At 38.0% G+C, this 13,802-nt stretch overlaps 1 pseudogene; it reads left to right on the top strand.

Annotated features, from left to right (window-relative positions):
• The first annotated feature begins 5,535 nt into the window (after window positions 1-5,535).
• On the top strand, window positions 5,536-6,153 carry LOC110310729 (proteasome subunit alpha type-2 pseudogene; annotated as a pseudogene).
• Window positions 6,154-13,802: the final 7,649 nt, after the last annotated feature.

Here is a 13,802-nt window from a genome sequence, read left to right as displayed (position 1 = left end):
TTCTCCAAAGAACCTGCCTTTCCTTCAGTTGGTCATGTACCTGTCTGCCTTCCCCCATGACACACTTAGCCAAATCACTTTAGCAAAGTCAGAAACCACTCAACCTTCATAAAAAACATGTCCAGACAGTGGTGGGAGCTCATTTTCTTTCACCTACTGTTTATTCTTGTAGTCTTGGCCACATTTTCTTCTTTTCATTTATTCTGATCTTAGTCTGGCCTTTCCGTGTATTGTGAGAGATTTGCTTGATTATTTCTAATTAGTTTTATTTTTATTTGGAAAAGGTTCCAGATGAATAAATACCAAGGAGAAGTCTATGATTGTAATATGGGCCAGACACATTGTTATTCGGTTTCATATTCCTAGAAATTTTTTTACAATTATGGCTTTTGTCTTTGTCAGTTTATCCCAAACAAATAATAATCACTGTTTATGGCTAAACATACAACTTAGCATTTACTTCAGAATGAGATATAACTTTCAAATCATTATCAGATTTAAAAATGTGATTTAACTTCTAGAAGACAGCTGATTAGCAGTTGGTATGTTCTTTTTCTGCTTTAGTGGAGTCCCTTGATTGCTTATGCTGACTGGATAATCTGATGTAAAGACAGGAAAGGTGTAGTAAAAAATAAGCCATGAAAATTTACCAGAAGTAAAGAAGTCAAACAAGCAACAAGGAGAAAGTAGTCGTTAGTCAGTGTCTGCAAAAGAGTTCAAATGAGATGCTTTTTAACTCCAAAGACCCTCAGCATGCTATCTTGAGTACAGGAAGTACTCTGAGATTTGGTTGGCTTAATTTATGAGTCAGCTCTTCCTTTAATAGATTAATTCTATTTAGCATTGTTCTCCAAGGTTCTGGTCAGACTACATGCAATGAGTTTTCATAATTTATCAGAAGCTCAGAAGAAGTACAAAGCATACTCTAGCTCTGAGAAATAAAGAAAAAAACACCAATAATTTGTAATTTCTAGCATTCCCAGATCTATGAATTTATAACAGTGATCTTGGATCTGATGTTGTCCTGCTGGAAACTCAGTTCTGCACATTGATTCACAGGATCTGGCTTGATGATTAGAATTTTGTGAGAGATTGCAATCATTGCTTCCAGGATTCACTCTGCAACTGATGAAAAAAAATCCTACCTTTTGTTCAGTATGAGATAATTAATACACAGTGTGAAAGTGTACCTTTTGTTGTAGTGTCTGTGACCTCTGAATCATGGAGAGGTCAGACAAAGACATCTTAGATGATACCAGCTGGATTCTAGCTGTAGTAGCTATTTATGTTTGTCTTCATATCTTTCACAGTAGACTCAGTTATTATTTTCTGTGTTATATAATTATTTTCCACTGTGTGATGTGCTATGTCCCTCTGATAGTTGCAAATCCAGTGTTTTGAATGAACTATTCCTTGAAATTATTTTTCTATTTATTTACAAAACTGCTCTATCTTTAGTTCTTATCCAAATTCTTTCTGTTTTCAGTGCTGCCTTCATAGTTCCTTGTTTCTTTTCCAGGCCAATAAGCATGTAAGGAAAATGAAAAAAAAAAAGTACTTGGCAAGCATAAAACAAACTTGATCCTTATCTTCCCTTTCTTTTCCTTCCCTACCCTACTTTACCCTTCCCTCTCCTCTCCCCTTCCCTCTCCTCTCCCCTTCCCTTCCTTCCCCTTCCCCTTCCTCTCCCCTTCCCTCTCCTCTCCCCTTCCCTTCCTTCCCCTTCCCCTTCCCCTTCCCCTTCCCCTTCCCCTTCCCCTTCCCCTTCCCCTTCCCCTCCCCCTCCCCCTCCCCCTCCCCCTCCCCCTCCCCCTCCCCCTCCCCCTCCCCCTCCCCTCCCCTCCCCTCCCCTCCCCTCCCCTCCCCTCCCCTCCCCTCCCCTCCCCTTCTCTTTTCCTTTCTCTTACAGGCCATTTATTTGATTTCCTTTTTGTTTTGGCACCTTTGGTCTTATTGATTTGTTTTGCTTTTCACCTTTGTAGTTCTTTCATTTGAAGGAAAGAGAAAGAACATAAAGTTGTGTGGGTGGGGAGGTGGGGAGGATTGAGAGGAGTTTTAGGGAAGAGAAAGCATTATCGAAATATGTCATGTGAGAAAAAAATTATAATTATAATTACATCATTTCCCCTTCCCTTTTCTCCCTCCAATTTCTCCCATGTATCCCCTCTTCTGCTTGCTCTGAAATTTGTGACCTTTTTTTTTAATTGTTGAGACATATTTTTATTTATATATTCATAAAAGAAAAAGACACTCTGCTGAGTCTGTGTAATGATACTTCTATGTATATGACTTCAGGGATGGCTTTAGTGGCTAGCCAATTCTCAGTTATATGTTGCTCCTAACTCCAAATCTTCAGATATATGTCTATAACCTGGGATTACAGTAAGGTTAACCATGAAGGTAAAATCGAATGAAGGTGAATGGAAAAGAGTGTATGAGAGAACACCAGGCTACAAACAATATGAAAGGGAAATGGAGAAGATAGGAGAAGGCTTTAATAAGGGAGGAGTTAGGTCACTATAGGAGACCGAGGAAAAGGATAAAACTAAAGTAAGAATGTCTACACAGGAATCATCAGTATCCTTTGGAAATGTTAGCAGATATTTTATTGATTCTGTAAGAATTTCATACGCTATATTTTTATCATGTTAAAACTTCTTCATTTCCACCATTTCCTGAAAGTTGACCATGCAAAAATGATTATGGAACACCTAAACTCAGAATTTATCAATCCTTGTTTTACATAAGCTGTATATCTGTGATCTCATGTCTTCAAAGAATCAAAAGATACATTTTGTCAAACTCTAGCAGTCCAGTAGGGGAAAATTAGTATTGTTTTGTCAGCTCATTTCAGTTAAATGACAAAAATCTTAAATAGATTTATTGGAAAAAATTTTAGTGTCATTTGTCATTTGTCTCAGTGGATTTTGTAACAAGCCAAACTAATTAATTGGTTAGAGTTTTTAGTTTTTTGGTTTTTTTTTTTAACATGTTCTAGAGTCTCCTTTGGTAGGGGTAATAAGATGCCATGTGTAGTTTAAGAAGCAGTCATTTATTTTTTACAGTTCTGGGGACTAGTATATCCAAATGGGTGCGAGAAGGTTTGGTTTTGAATGAAGATCCACTTGCTGGCTTGCAAATCACCATCATCTCTTTCACATTGGATTTGCTCAGATGACCTTTTGCTCAGAGAGGGAAATAGAAGGGGAGAGGGATTGGGCGGGGGAGAGCAGGGTGTTTCTATGCTGGTTCCTCTTGTAAGGACACTAATTAATCTTTTACCATGGCCCATACTCACAGTCTCATGTAAGCCTCATTATTTCTCAGAGTACTCGTGTCCAACATGCTTTTGTTGAGAGTTGAGGTTTCAACCAGCCTAAGAATGGATGGGATGACAGACACTCAGTCTAGAATGCTAGATTCTGTGGTCCAGTTTCACAGTTTGCTTCAGAATCAAGGTTCATGCAATCTCAGCAGGAATCGTGGTCACCAAGACTTACAAGAAAATAAGGTTGGAAAACTCAGACTCAAGTGACTCAAGTAGATTTTCCTCTGAAGTTTTCCTCAGAGCCTTGAATGTGCACATAATTCTAAATTACCTATGGGAAGATTTAATAAACATATAAGACATTTTTCATGCCATGCTTAATAATGTTTCCCACTTGCATATTTCACAGAAAACAATGTAGAAAATATTCATATTGACCCGTGAAAATTTTGTATACATATGTAAATAAATTTCATATATTAGAATTTATTATATGCATATTATGATCACCTAGAAAATTATTTTTACATTTATGTGTGTTATATTTCATGTCTGTCATTAACATAGAAATAGCATAATATTATGAGCAAGAAAGCTATTGAGATTGTTTTTGAGTCAATGTTGAGCAAATATGGAGCAATAGAATATCAGATGGAAGACGTTTTTATGAAATATAGAACTATATACTTTATAGACATTTTAAGCTTCTGTCAAGCTAAATTTTAAATGGAATTTTTCTCTCTTGTTGAAATATTTATATATATGAAGGATGTATATCTTTAACAAAGTGTGGATGGTTCATGTGCGTTGTTTGAATTTTATTCACAGATGTCTCATTATCACAGTAGAGGAATCAGGCTACATGTACACAATGAAGTGGTTTCTTGAGATCTCTTAGCTAACTGTGACTACAAACAGAGCTAGAATACAGCATCCTATCTCTTACATTAATGTTCATGCCCTGCTGCCGTGGTGTGTCACCTTTTTCAGTCCTTCCAATTCTTCTTTTTAAATGAGAAATTCACATTCATCAGAGAAACATGGCTTTAAAAACTGCATTAGGAGCTAGCAAGATTATTCAGAGGTGAAGACGCCAAGCCTGAGGGCCAGAGTTCAAACACCAGAACCTACGTGCTTTAAGAAGAAAAAGACTCCTCCGACCTGTCTCCTGACCTCATCATGAGTGTCCTGGATGTAGATACAAACACACACACACACACACACACACACACACACACACACACACACACACACCACAGTCACATACATGTACACATGCGCCCATGGATAAAAATAATGAATAAATAAATACATGGGAGAGGGTATAAGGAACTTTCAGAGAGGAAACTAGGAAAGAGGATCGCATTTGAAATGTAAATGAAGAAAATATCTAATAAAAATTAACATAAAAATACATGAGAAACCAGGTTAATATAAAATATTTTAAAAGTAAAATACATAAATAAAAGTGCATTAGATGTGCCCTTCAAATGGATGACATTATTAACACTTATCACAGGGAATAGCCTTCTTCTCACTGGCTCTTAATCCTAGGGAAGTTCATGACTCACAGCTAAAAAATAAAATAATTTTCATTAGCAAAGCATTGTTCATTGAGAAGCAACACACCTGAAATGTTTATTTTTCAATTTAAAAATTAAAGAGAAACCTTAAGTGATTTGAGAGCAGTTCTCCACAACAGAGGGATAAAGAATCCAGGCCCTGGCCCTTGGGGCATAGGCTTCTAACACATTAGCCAATGTGGAAATGACTCAGTGTGGTGAATCAGACCCCTTTCCAAGGATTCTATTGAGGATATCAGGCCCATGGAGGAAAGCAGCCATTGTTTAGAGCATCCATTTCTCATCTAGGTGCTCAAGTGCATGAGGATATTGTGCGTACTGTTCTCCAGTGGAAAGACTGCCTTTGTCCTTATCAAGGGTTGATGAGTTATCCTCACAAAATTACAGAGGAGTCACACGTACAATTCTGTGATATTGTTGTCTCTTGCTCTTCCTGCTTGGAGAGATTATATGAGCTCAGAAATCTAATTGCCCTTTGGTGATGAGGCAAGATGAGAGCAAGATGAGAGCATGGAGATTTCTTTCTATAAACTGGGTCTGACAATGCCTGCTGAAGGATGGTGCCTACCCGAGAGCCATGGAGGTTTCACCATTGTCATGTTGAAGAAATTTACCATGGCTTTGGCTCTCTGAGTAAAGATGGAGGAGTGCCTTTCCAGCTTTTTGACCACTATATTCATCTAATCTGGGGAACTTGTCCCGATGCGATATGCTGAATTTAGCTGTTGTAGCAAGCAGGTTCCTTTCAGTGGGAATTAAAGCTGCAAATTGAGAAGGAACAAGTCCGCTCTGTGAGGGTGAAGTATACACAACGTGGAAACAGTTACCAGGCACATGGGTTTGGTGTATGCTGACGCGGGGGCCCAGATTACAGAGTATTGGTGCACGGAGTTGGAAAATGTGGGCAATACTTTCTTGTTTGCTAAGAAGCTGGTTGCATAGCTAACTGGTACAGAGAAGAGCTTTGGGGGATGCAAACCAGTCAGGTGGTATTTGTCCATTTTGAGTTTACTTTTCTTGTGGTTGGAATGAGGGATGACTGTGTTTATTTCAATCAGATCCATCTGGGGCTGACTTTGGCTGGAAGGCCACAGCAATGGGAAAGAATGATGGGAATGAGAAAACTTGCCTTGCAAAGATAAAGTGGAGCTTGGAACGCGAAAATGCCTCTCCTGCAGCCATCTTAACTCTGAGGAAAGCTTTGAAGGACAAATGGCAGAGGATAGCATGGAAGTTGGAATCTGCAATGAAGGTGAATTTAGGAGGCTTCCTCTGACCAATTTTGAGGATGTCACAGCATAATAAAGTAGCTGAACAATTCTACTTATGGATAATGTACATACTTACACATGTTTACTATGTTTTATTTTTGCAGGCTTTTTCATACTTGTTTTCACAAGATCTAATGGCCTTCTGTTTAAATAATATAATATATAATCTTCATCATCATCATCCAATCTCTAAGCATTATTTGTTTGTTTGTTTGTTGTGTATGTCTGTGTACCATGTCCATGTCTGATGCCATGGAGGTTGGAAGATCTTCCAGAACTTTGGTGGGTATCAAACCCAGATCCTCTGCAAGGGTTGGAAGTGTGCCTATTGCTGAGCCAACTCATCAGCTTTGAGTAGGAAACATTTAAACTTGTCATTTCTCACTTTTTAAAAATCACTTTTGATTTCTTAGAATTACATTGCAAAGCAGAATGACAAACATCAGCCTAGTTTTCATATATTTTATATTTATTGCTAGCTAATGGATATCCTATGTCCACATAAAGCAAACTGTTGCTTTCAATGCCTTTAGAACAGAGAGAATCACAGGTATTGATGACTTCATGAGACAAGGAAGGATCTTAGGTATTGTGGGGGTTTAATAAGAATGGCCCTGAAGACTCCTATGTTTGGATGATTAATTATGAGCAAGTGGCACTCCTTGAGAATGATGTGGAAGTGTGGCTTTCTTGGACATTGTATGACATTGGAGGTGGTCTTTAAGTGTAAACAACTCCAAACCAGGCCCAGTGTCTCATTTCTTTTCCTCTTCCCTGTGGATATAGATGTAGAACTCTAAGCTATTTCTCCAGCAACATGTCTGTCTGCACATTGCCCTGCATTCCACCATAATAACGAGGGACTAAACTTCTGAAACTGCAAGCAGCTACTGATTAAATTCTTTCTTTTATAAGAGCTGTCTTTGATCATGGTCTCTTTCAAAGCAATAGAGCACTGACTAAGACAGATATTAAGTACCATTCGGTGTAGATCTGAATAGTCTAGAGTACACTCTATGAGCACCATATACTATAACAAGGAAGTGTTAGACAAAATCAATCTCCTTTAGGAGATATGTAAGTTAATAAACTGTGGTTTGCTGATAAAATAAAAAATAAAAAAAAAAAAACCCACTCCTCTCATTAGGAAATAGCTAAGGAATCCTTCCTCCCAAATCTGGTTATCTGACACTCACCAGTAAATATCAAGTTTTGACTAACAGGAATGTATCTAATATGGTATATATCACTCTATGTTAGCATATACTAATTAAGTATATTTTTAGGTTTATTGTACTAGTTTGCATTAACTGTCAGCTTGACCAAATGTACACTCGCTTGAGGAGGAGTCGTCTCATCTTCATCAGGTTGGTCTATGTGCATGTTTGTAAAGATTTGTCTTGATTGTCTTAACTACTGTAGGAGGGTCCAGTCCACTGTGGGTGGAACTATTCACTGAGCAGGTGGTTCTAGATTGTAGAAGAAAGCTAGGTAAATATGACTCTATGAGCAAACCAGCAAGCGAGCAGCCTTCCTCCATGCTTCCTACCTACATGTTTCTGTCCCAACTTCTTTCAATGATTGACTGTGACTAGGAAGCATAATAAAAATAAATGTTCTTCCATGAGTTGTTTTTGATCAGAACATGTTTTATTACAGCAACAGAAACCAAACTAGAACACTTAGATTAAATTAGTTAAATACTGCTGCTCTCCTATTAAAGTCTCTATTGTGTCTTGTCTTGCTTTCTATTTCATCAATGATTTCTTTTCAGTCAACAGACTCATTTTTCAACCTTTATATCCTGGGTTCACTATTCAATTTAGTGATCTTATGAAATCTTGGTATAATTTTGTACTTAAAGTTGTGCTTATCATACACTAATATTCATAACCTCATTGCTTAAATACTATAGGTAAGTAGATATGATTTCCATTTATTTATGTATTTATTTTCAACAATATTTTGGGCAAAAATGTATTTATATATGTGGTGAAGTATAATGAACAATCAAATATGCACAATCCTGTTTTTACCACTTTTAAATGTAGGTACATGTATTAAATTTATTTTTGTTAAGTACACATAACTCTAACAATTTTATAGTTTGAAGCAGCAATATTTTGCCTCATAAATACTCGACACATGAAAAATATAAGGCATGTATATGCAGCCCATTGCAATAGCTGTTAGAGTTTGAGCAATAATGCCTTTGAGGTGATCTATTAACAGCAAGGCATGAAATTATTGAACTGATGGTTACAATAAATGACAACACCAACAATTAGAAATTCAGTTCCTTTTATTTTGATGTATATGATTTAAAAAATCAAGGTGCTCTTGTTAGGATTATATATCTCAGTTTGTTGATTTATATTTTGATTAGGCTACATGTATTTACTCTGGAAATGATTAGGCTACATTTAAGCCCAATCTGCCTAAAACTCTGAAAATGAAATTTAATAGCTTAAATGGATCATGCTAGAACAACTGTATACCATCATATTGCACAAGTGAATATTACAGAACATTCTCACCAATGCTAATGCCACATTCTCTATTCCTCATGAGTACAGATTCCTATTCAATCAGAATAGTCTATGTTACTCAAAGTAGAAAACGTGGAGAGATGAGGCAGACATATAAACAGACTTAGCGAAAGGGGCTAGAAGATAGCTCAGTTGAGAAAGCACTTGTCATGTAAGCGTGGACATTTAATCCTCTGCAACACAGAATGGGAACTGGTGTAATGGTGAATCCTTATAACCCAAAGGTCAATGCTGCTCTAGATTCAATGAGAGACTTTGTCTCAAAATATAAGATGAAAAGCAAGTGAAGCAGACCCCTGATGTTGACCTCTGGCCTTAGAACCCTCATGCACATAGGTGGACAGAGAGCATGCATGATGTTTGGATAAAGTCAGAAGTCAGGGGATAAGCTACAGTTAAAAGAAAGTGGAGAATCATACGGGGGAATGTACAAGAACACTTATGAAACTGGTCAAAAGATGCAAAGATTTGATGCTGAGAAAGATGGAGGAAAAGGGACATGAGTAACATGTCACTGTAGGGGAGCTGATGAGTCTGGCAACAAAGATAATCAACTTTGTCTTGCGAGATGGTCCAATACTGATCAGCTGTTATGAGGCTAAGCATGTTTACAGACTCAATGTTCTGCATAAAGATGGGGGTTCCATGGCCTGGTTCTAATGAGGATCCTGATCTAGGGTGATTGACTTATCCTTAGGTTCCATTGCATGTCTATATAAATGGTATACAATTTGCTCTCCCCAATATTCTGCGATATAACTAAACTGAGCTTTAACTTCCGTACAACCAGAGGATGCAAAAAGAGCTAGATTCCTTAAGACTTGAGCACATTTCCTAGTGTGCATAGCTTTACATGCTTTGGGTAGAGAAAGGGCTGTTCTTACCTTGGGTAGTCTCACATTTTTCAAAACTTACATAAAAAAAAAAAAAAGCTGTGTTTCAACTAGAGCTTTTGTTTATCCGAATGCCTCTACCACATTATAAACTGCAGCATTTCATTTAAACCATTGATTTGTATTTGCCGTGCAGAAAATAAACTATTCAGTTTACTTCTGTCAATTCTAATAATAACCCTAATGCTATGCTTGCCAAAACCTCTATTAAAGACATATGCCTTGACTCACAGATTCCTATAATAGGGGAAAACAACTATTCCCAGCAGCTGGAGGTTAAATGTTGCTTTTGAAGAGAAAGAGGAGAAATATCCCACCCAAATATTTATATAGCTTGGGACATCTAAGAGACCCTCAGTAGCTGGCAGGACTCTGTTAATCCAGTTGAAGATCTGCCCCCAACTGCAGACCTGCATCTAGCTGGTGAAATAACAAAAGGCACATGTCTTGGTCACGATAGTGTGGGGTTATTGACAAGCTGCTTTTTCACTCCTATACCAACTTTCAGTTATGTAAAGCTGAGAAAGATGAGTGTTTTAGGGGCTTTATCTACTGGGTTCTACTTCCTGGACTGAGAGCTTCTGGGAGGCACAAGACACCCTCCCCACTTTTGCACCTTGACTATAGAAGACTCAAATATAAATTCTGAAGTGAGTTGTTTTCCCTTTATAGCCTCTCTGAATTTTCACTCTGTTCTCAGAGTGTGAAATGGGAGAACAATCTGATGGTGCCTTGGTGCTGTTTTAACCACACAGGCAAATTCCAGACCTATTCCCTCTCATCCAGAGATTAATTAATTAATCAAAGCCACAAGTCCCAATTTGTTAGACATACTTGTTGAATGCAGAAGAATAAATAGCATTTGATACCTATACATTACTCCATATTATTCAGGTGACCATAATATGAATGGATTTGATTGATTTGGATGGAATATGGAATGAATGAGATAGATTTAGATAATGAAGGTACTTACAAGTTGGAGACAAATTGAAAGTAATGTTTCTAAATTCACAGCAATGATTTATGGACATATAATATGAAAATATATTCAAGAACATGCATTATTTTTGTAAAAATGCAAGCCAGCTCAAAACCAAGACCTTTCCCCCCCCCCAATACTACTTAACAGATGGCATTGCACATATACTCATATCAATGACAAATAGCATGAAAATAGCAAACAAATATTGACTGAGCATTCATGATCTTCATCCCCTATTGCATGGAGGCTATTGATGTAGGTTGTCCAGTGAAACTGAAAGTTTTCATGAATGTCTGTGCATCCCCATTGCTTACATTCTTTCTGGAATTTGAATATACAAAGACATAAATTCTTGAAAGAGTGGGAAATGAAATAGTCTGTGCAGTCTTGTCTAACAACTCTAAATTTTGAATCAGTGCATGTGTGTGTGTGTGTGTGTGTGTGTGTGTACATATTATAAAGAAGTGCTAAAACCTGCAGTGGAATTTAGATGAAGAAATTTTAAGGTTTTAGGTACAAGCAACCATGATGGTTCTTGTTTTGCCATATTCACTATTTATAAAACCACCTGTGTTATCAGGACTCTGTAGCAAATGTCATAGCACAATATGGCTTTCACTATGTATCTAATTCATGACTATATGATTCTGATAGCTTATCTGGAGATAAGCTATGTGTGTTCTTGTGAGACCAGGCTGACGTACTATGGTTGTTTGAGGGCATGTTCACTCAGAAAGGAGTAACCTTTAGAGATGAACTTTTCAGAACTATTATTTATCCTCCTGAATGGAAAAGTCACCACCACTACAAGCAAAAGTTTTGGACCTTCCACTGAATCTGGAAATGTCAGAGCGAATGGAGAACAGTTAGGAAAGGAAGTGTAGTATCCTCAATGGGGTACGATGCAGATGCAGCAGGCTGCTCCTGGTTGTGGTTCATAAGAAATGCACCCAAAGCCATTTGATGCTGTGCAGTTAATTCCTTGATTTAAAAAAAGGGCACCTCAGTGTTGATCTAGGACTCTCAATGTTTAGTGAAAAATCCAACCATTTTCTTACATCATCAAAATCCTTTTCATCATAATCCCTTTTTGGAACAACTAAAAATCAAGAAAGCTCTCCTCTGGCATTACAATGAAGAAAAGAACATTAAATACTTGGTAAGAATGTTCTGAAATCAAGGAAGATCATTTCTTCTACAGAACTTGGTAAATAGTTTCTCTTTTTAATGATGATGCTGTCTCTCAGACATCTTCAAACCAAGCAACTAAGACAGATTTGTTTTGAATTAACACATTAAATGGAGTGAATAAAATATCTCTTCTATGATGCTAACCTTGTCCAGCACTTCTCTAATTCTTGTATGCCCACTGTAAAAAATGGACCCAATTATACCTCTTTTGATAGGATAATTTTCGCTAATTTGGCCTTTTAAAAACTCTCTTCTCTGTCCAGCCATTCCCATCCACTCTTCTCAACATTCTGATGATGCTGAAAACCTATCATAGATTCCCACATGTTCACATCTTGAGTCTAAGAACTCCTAAAGAAGGGGAGAAGGAGGAGGAGGAGGATGAGGAGGAGGAGGAGGAGGAGGAAGAAGAAGAAGAAGAAGAAGAAGAAGAAGAAGAAGAAGAAGAAGAAGAAGAAGAAGAAGAAGAAGAAGAAGAAAGCAGAGGAGGAGGAGAAGGAGGAGAAAGAAAGAGAAGAAAGAAAGAGAAGAAAGAAAGAAAGAAGAAGAAGAAGAAGAAGAAGAAGAAGAAGAAGAAGAAGAAGAAGAAGAAGAAGAAGAAGAAGAAGAAGAAAGGAGAAGGAGGAGAAGGAGGAGAAGGAGGAGAAGGAGAAGGAGAATGAGAAGGAGAGAGAAGGAGAAGGAGAAGGAGAAGGAGAAAGACGAAGGTTAATATTCATAGCTTACTTATATGTTAGACACAGGATTAATTGGTGCATATGCATAATCTCCTTTGATCAACTAGTTGTGAGTCAACCTCTAGAATGATTGTATTTCAGGGATCCTTTATGAATTGTAGCACGGAGGATAGGTGGTCCTGTCATCATCCCAGGAGAAGAAAAGTAAGTTCAATGCTATCACAGATATCCTTAGAGTTGTACAGATAGCAAAACTTGTCTGCCAGTTAGATTCTAAAACCAGTGTTTTCTCATAGCACATTTCCAAAAAGATCTGCTTCTTAGCAACTAAATATTTTTCCAATAATATTTAATCAAGAATCATGGGGCATGAGACTGAAGCCTATAGATTAAGGATAAAATGATTTGTAAAAAAACATTGTCCTTTGATGTTTTTAGAGTTTCCTTATTCAGAGAGGGGATACTCTCATTTGTGGCCTCCCTTCCCCCCAGCCTGGAACCTGCCTGCTCAAGGGTGGAGCTACCGGCTCATTCGTCCTGCCACGCCCACTGCTGGAACCTGCCCTTGCTGCCTGGAGGCACACACGTGTTCGTCCTGCTACTGGACCCTGAGTTACTTGGCGGGAAATTGGGTTCCCTCCCCCTTCCTTTATAAACTGAGTGTCTGGAAATATTAAATTGAGTCTTGATCAGAATGTTGTCTTGACTCCATTGTTTCTTCCGCCCCGTCTAGATTCCTCTCTTTGCAGGGAACTGCCATTCTCAGTGAACCGTTCGTGTTGTGGACCGCGGGCGGGCCGCAACACTCATTAGTCAAATAATTATGAAAATACAAAATAAAATTAATCTGGAATAAGTAGTAAGAGGGGTAATTTTAATATTCTGTGAGAGAATCTAATAAGAAGTTGATTCTTTGTGGGGAGGGGACAAGGATGCTATAAGATAAATTTTGCCCAAAAGAAAAAGCTAATTAATCTGAGATTAAACACAAATTACAATTAACTGGACAAAGGATAGTTTCTGGGCTAAGATGCCCAACATCCTCATTGACTCTGAGTTGTATAGGGGCTACCATATCATGTAGAATACTGCTGGTTTTGTTTCACAAATGAGTAAGATTCCAACATAGACTGGTCTAGCAAGTGCAAAATTGTGCTTTAAATATTTTTCTCGCCCTTCCGGTCGGCACCACCACTGGGTCACCTTGGGCATGGAGTCAGTGGACACCCCCAAGGTCCCTAGAGAACTCTCCACATGATCTTAGGACCTCTGGTGAGTGGAACACAACTTCTGTTCCAATCTAATCTCGAGGGACCTGAGACAGCATTAGAGAAGCAGAAAACCGGCCTGACCAGGGTCACAAGTCCCTTCCAGTTGGCTCCAGT

The sequence above is a fragment of the Mus caroli genome, unplaced genomic scaffold (assembly GCF_978045245.1).
Source record: "Mus caroli unplaced genomic scaffold, Mus_caroli_1 scaffold_16, whole genome shotgun sequence".
NCBI lineage: Eukaryota > Metazoa > Chordata > Mammalia > Rodentia > Muridae > Mus > Mus caroli.
The sequence above is the reverse complement of the archived record's forward strand: the minus strand, read 5'-3'. Positions and strand labels throughout refer to the sequence as shown.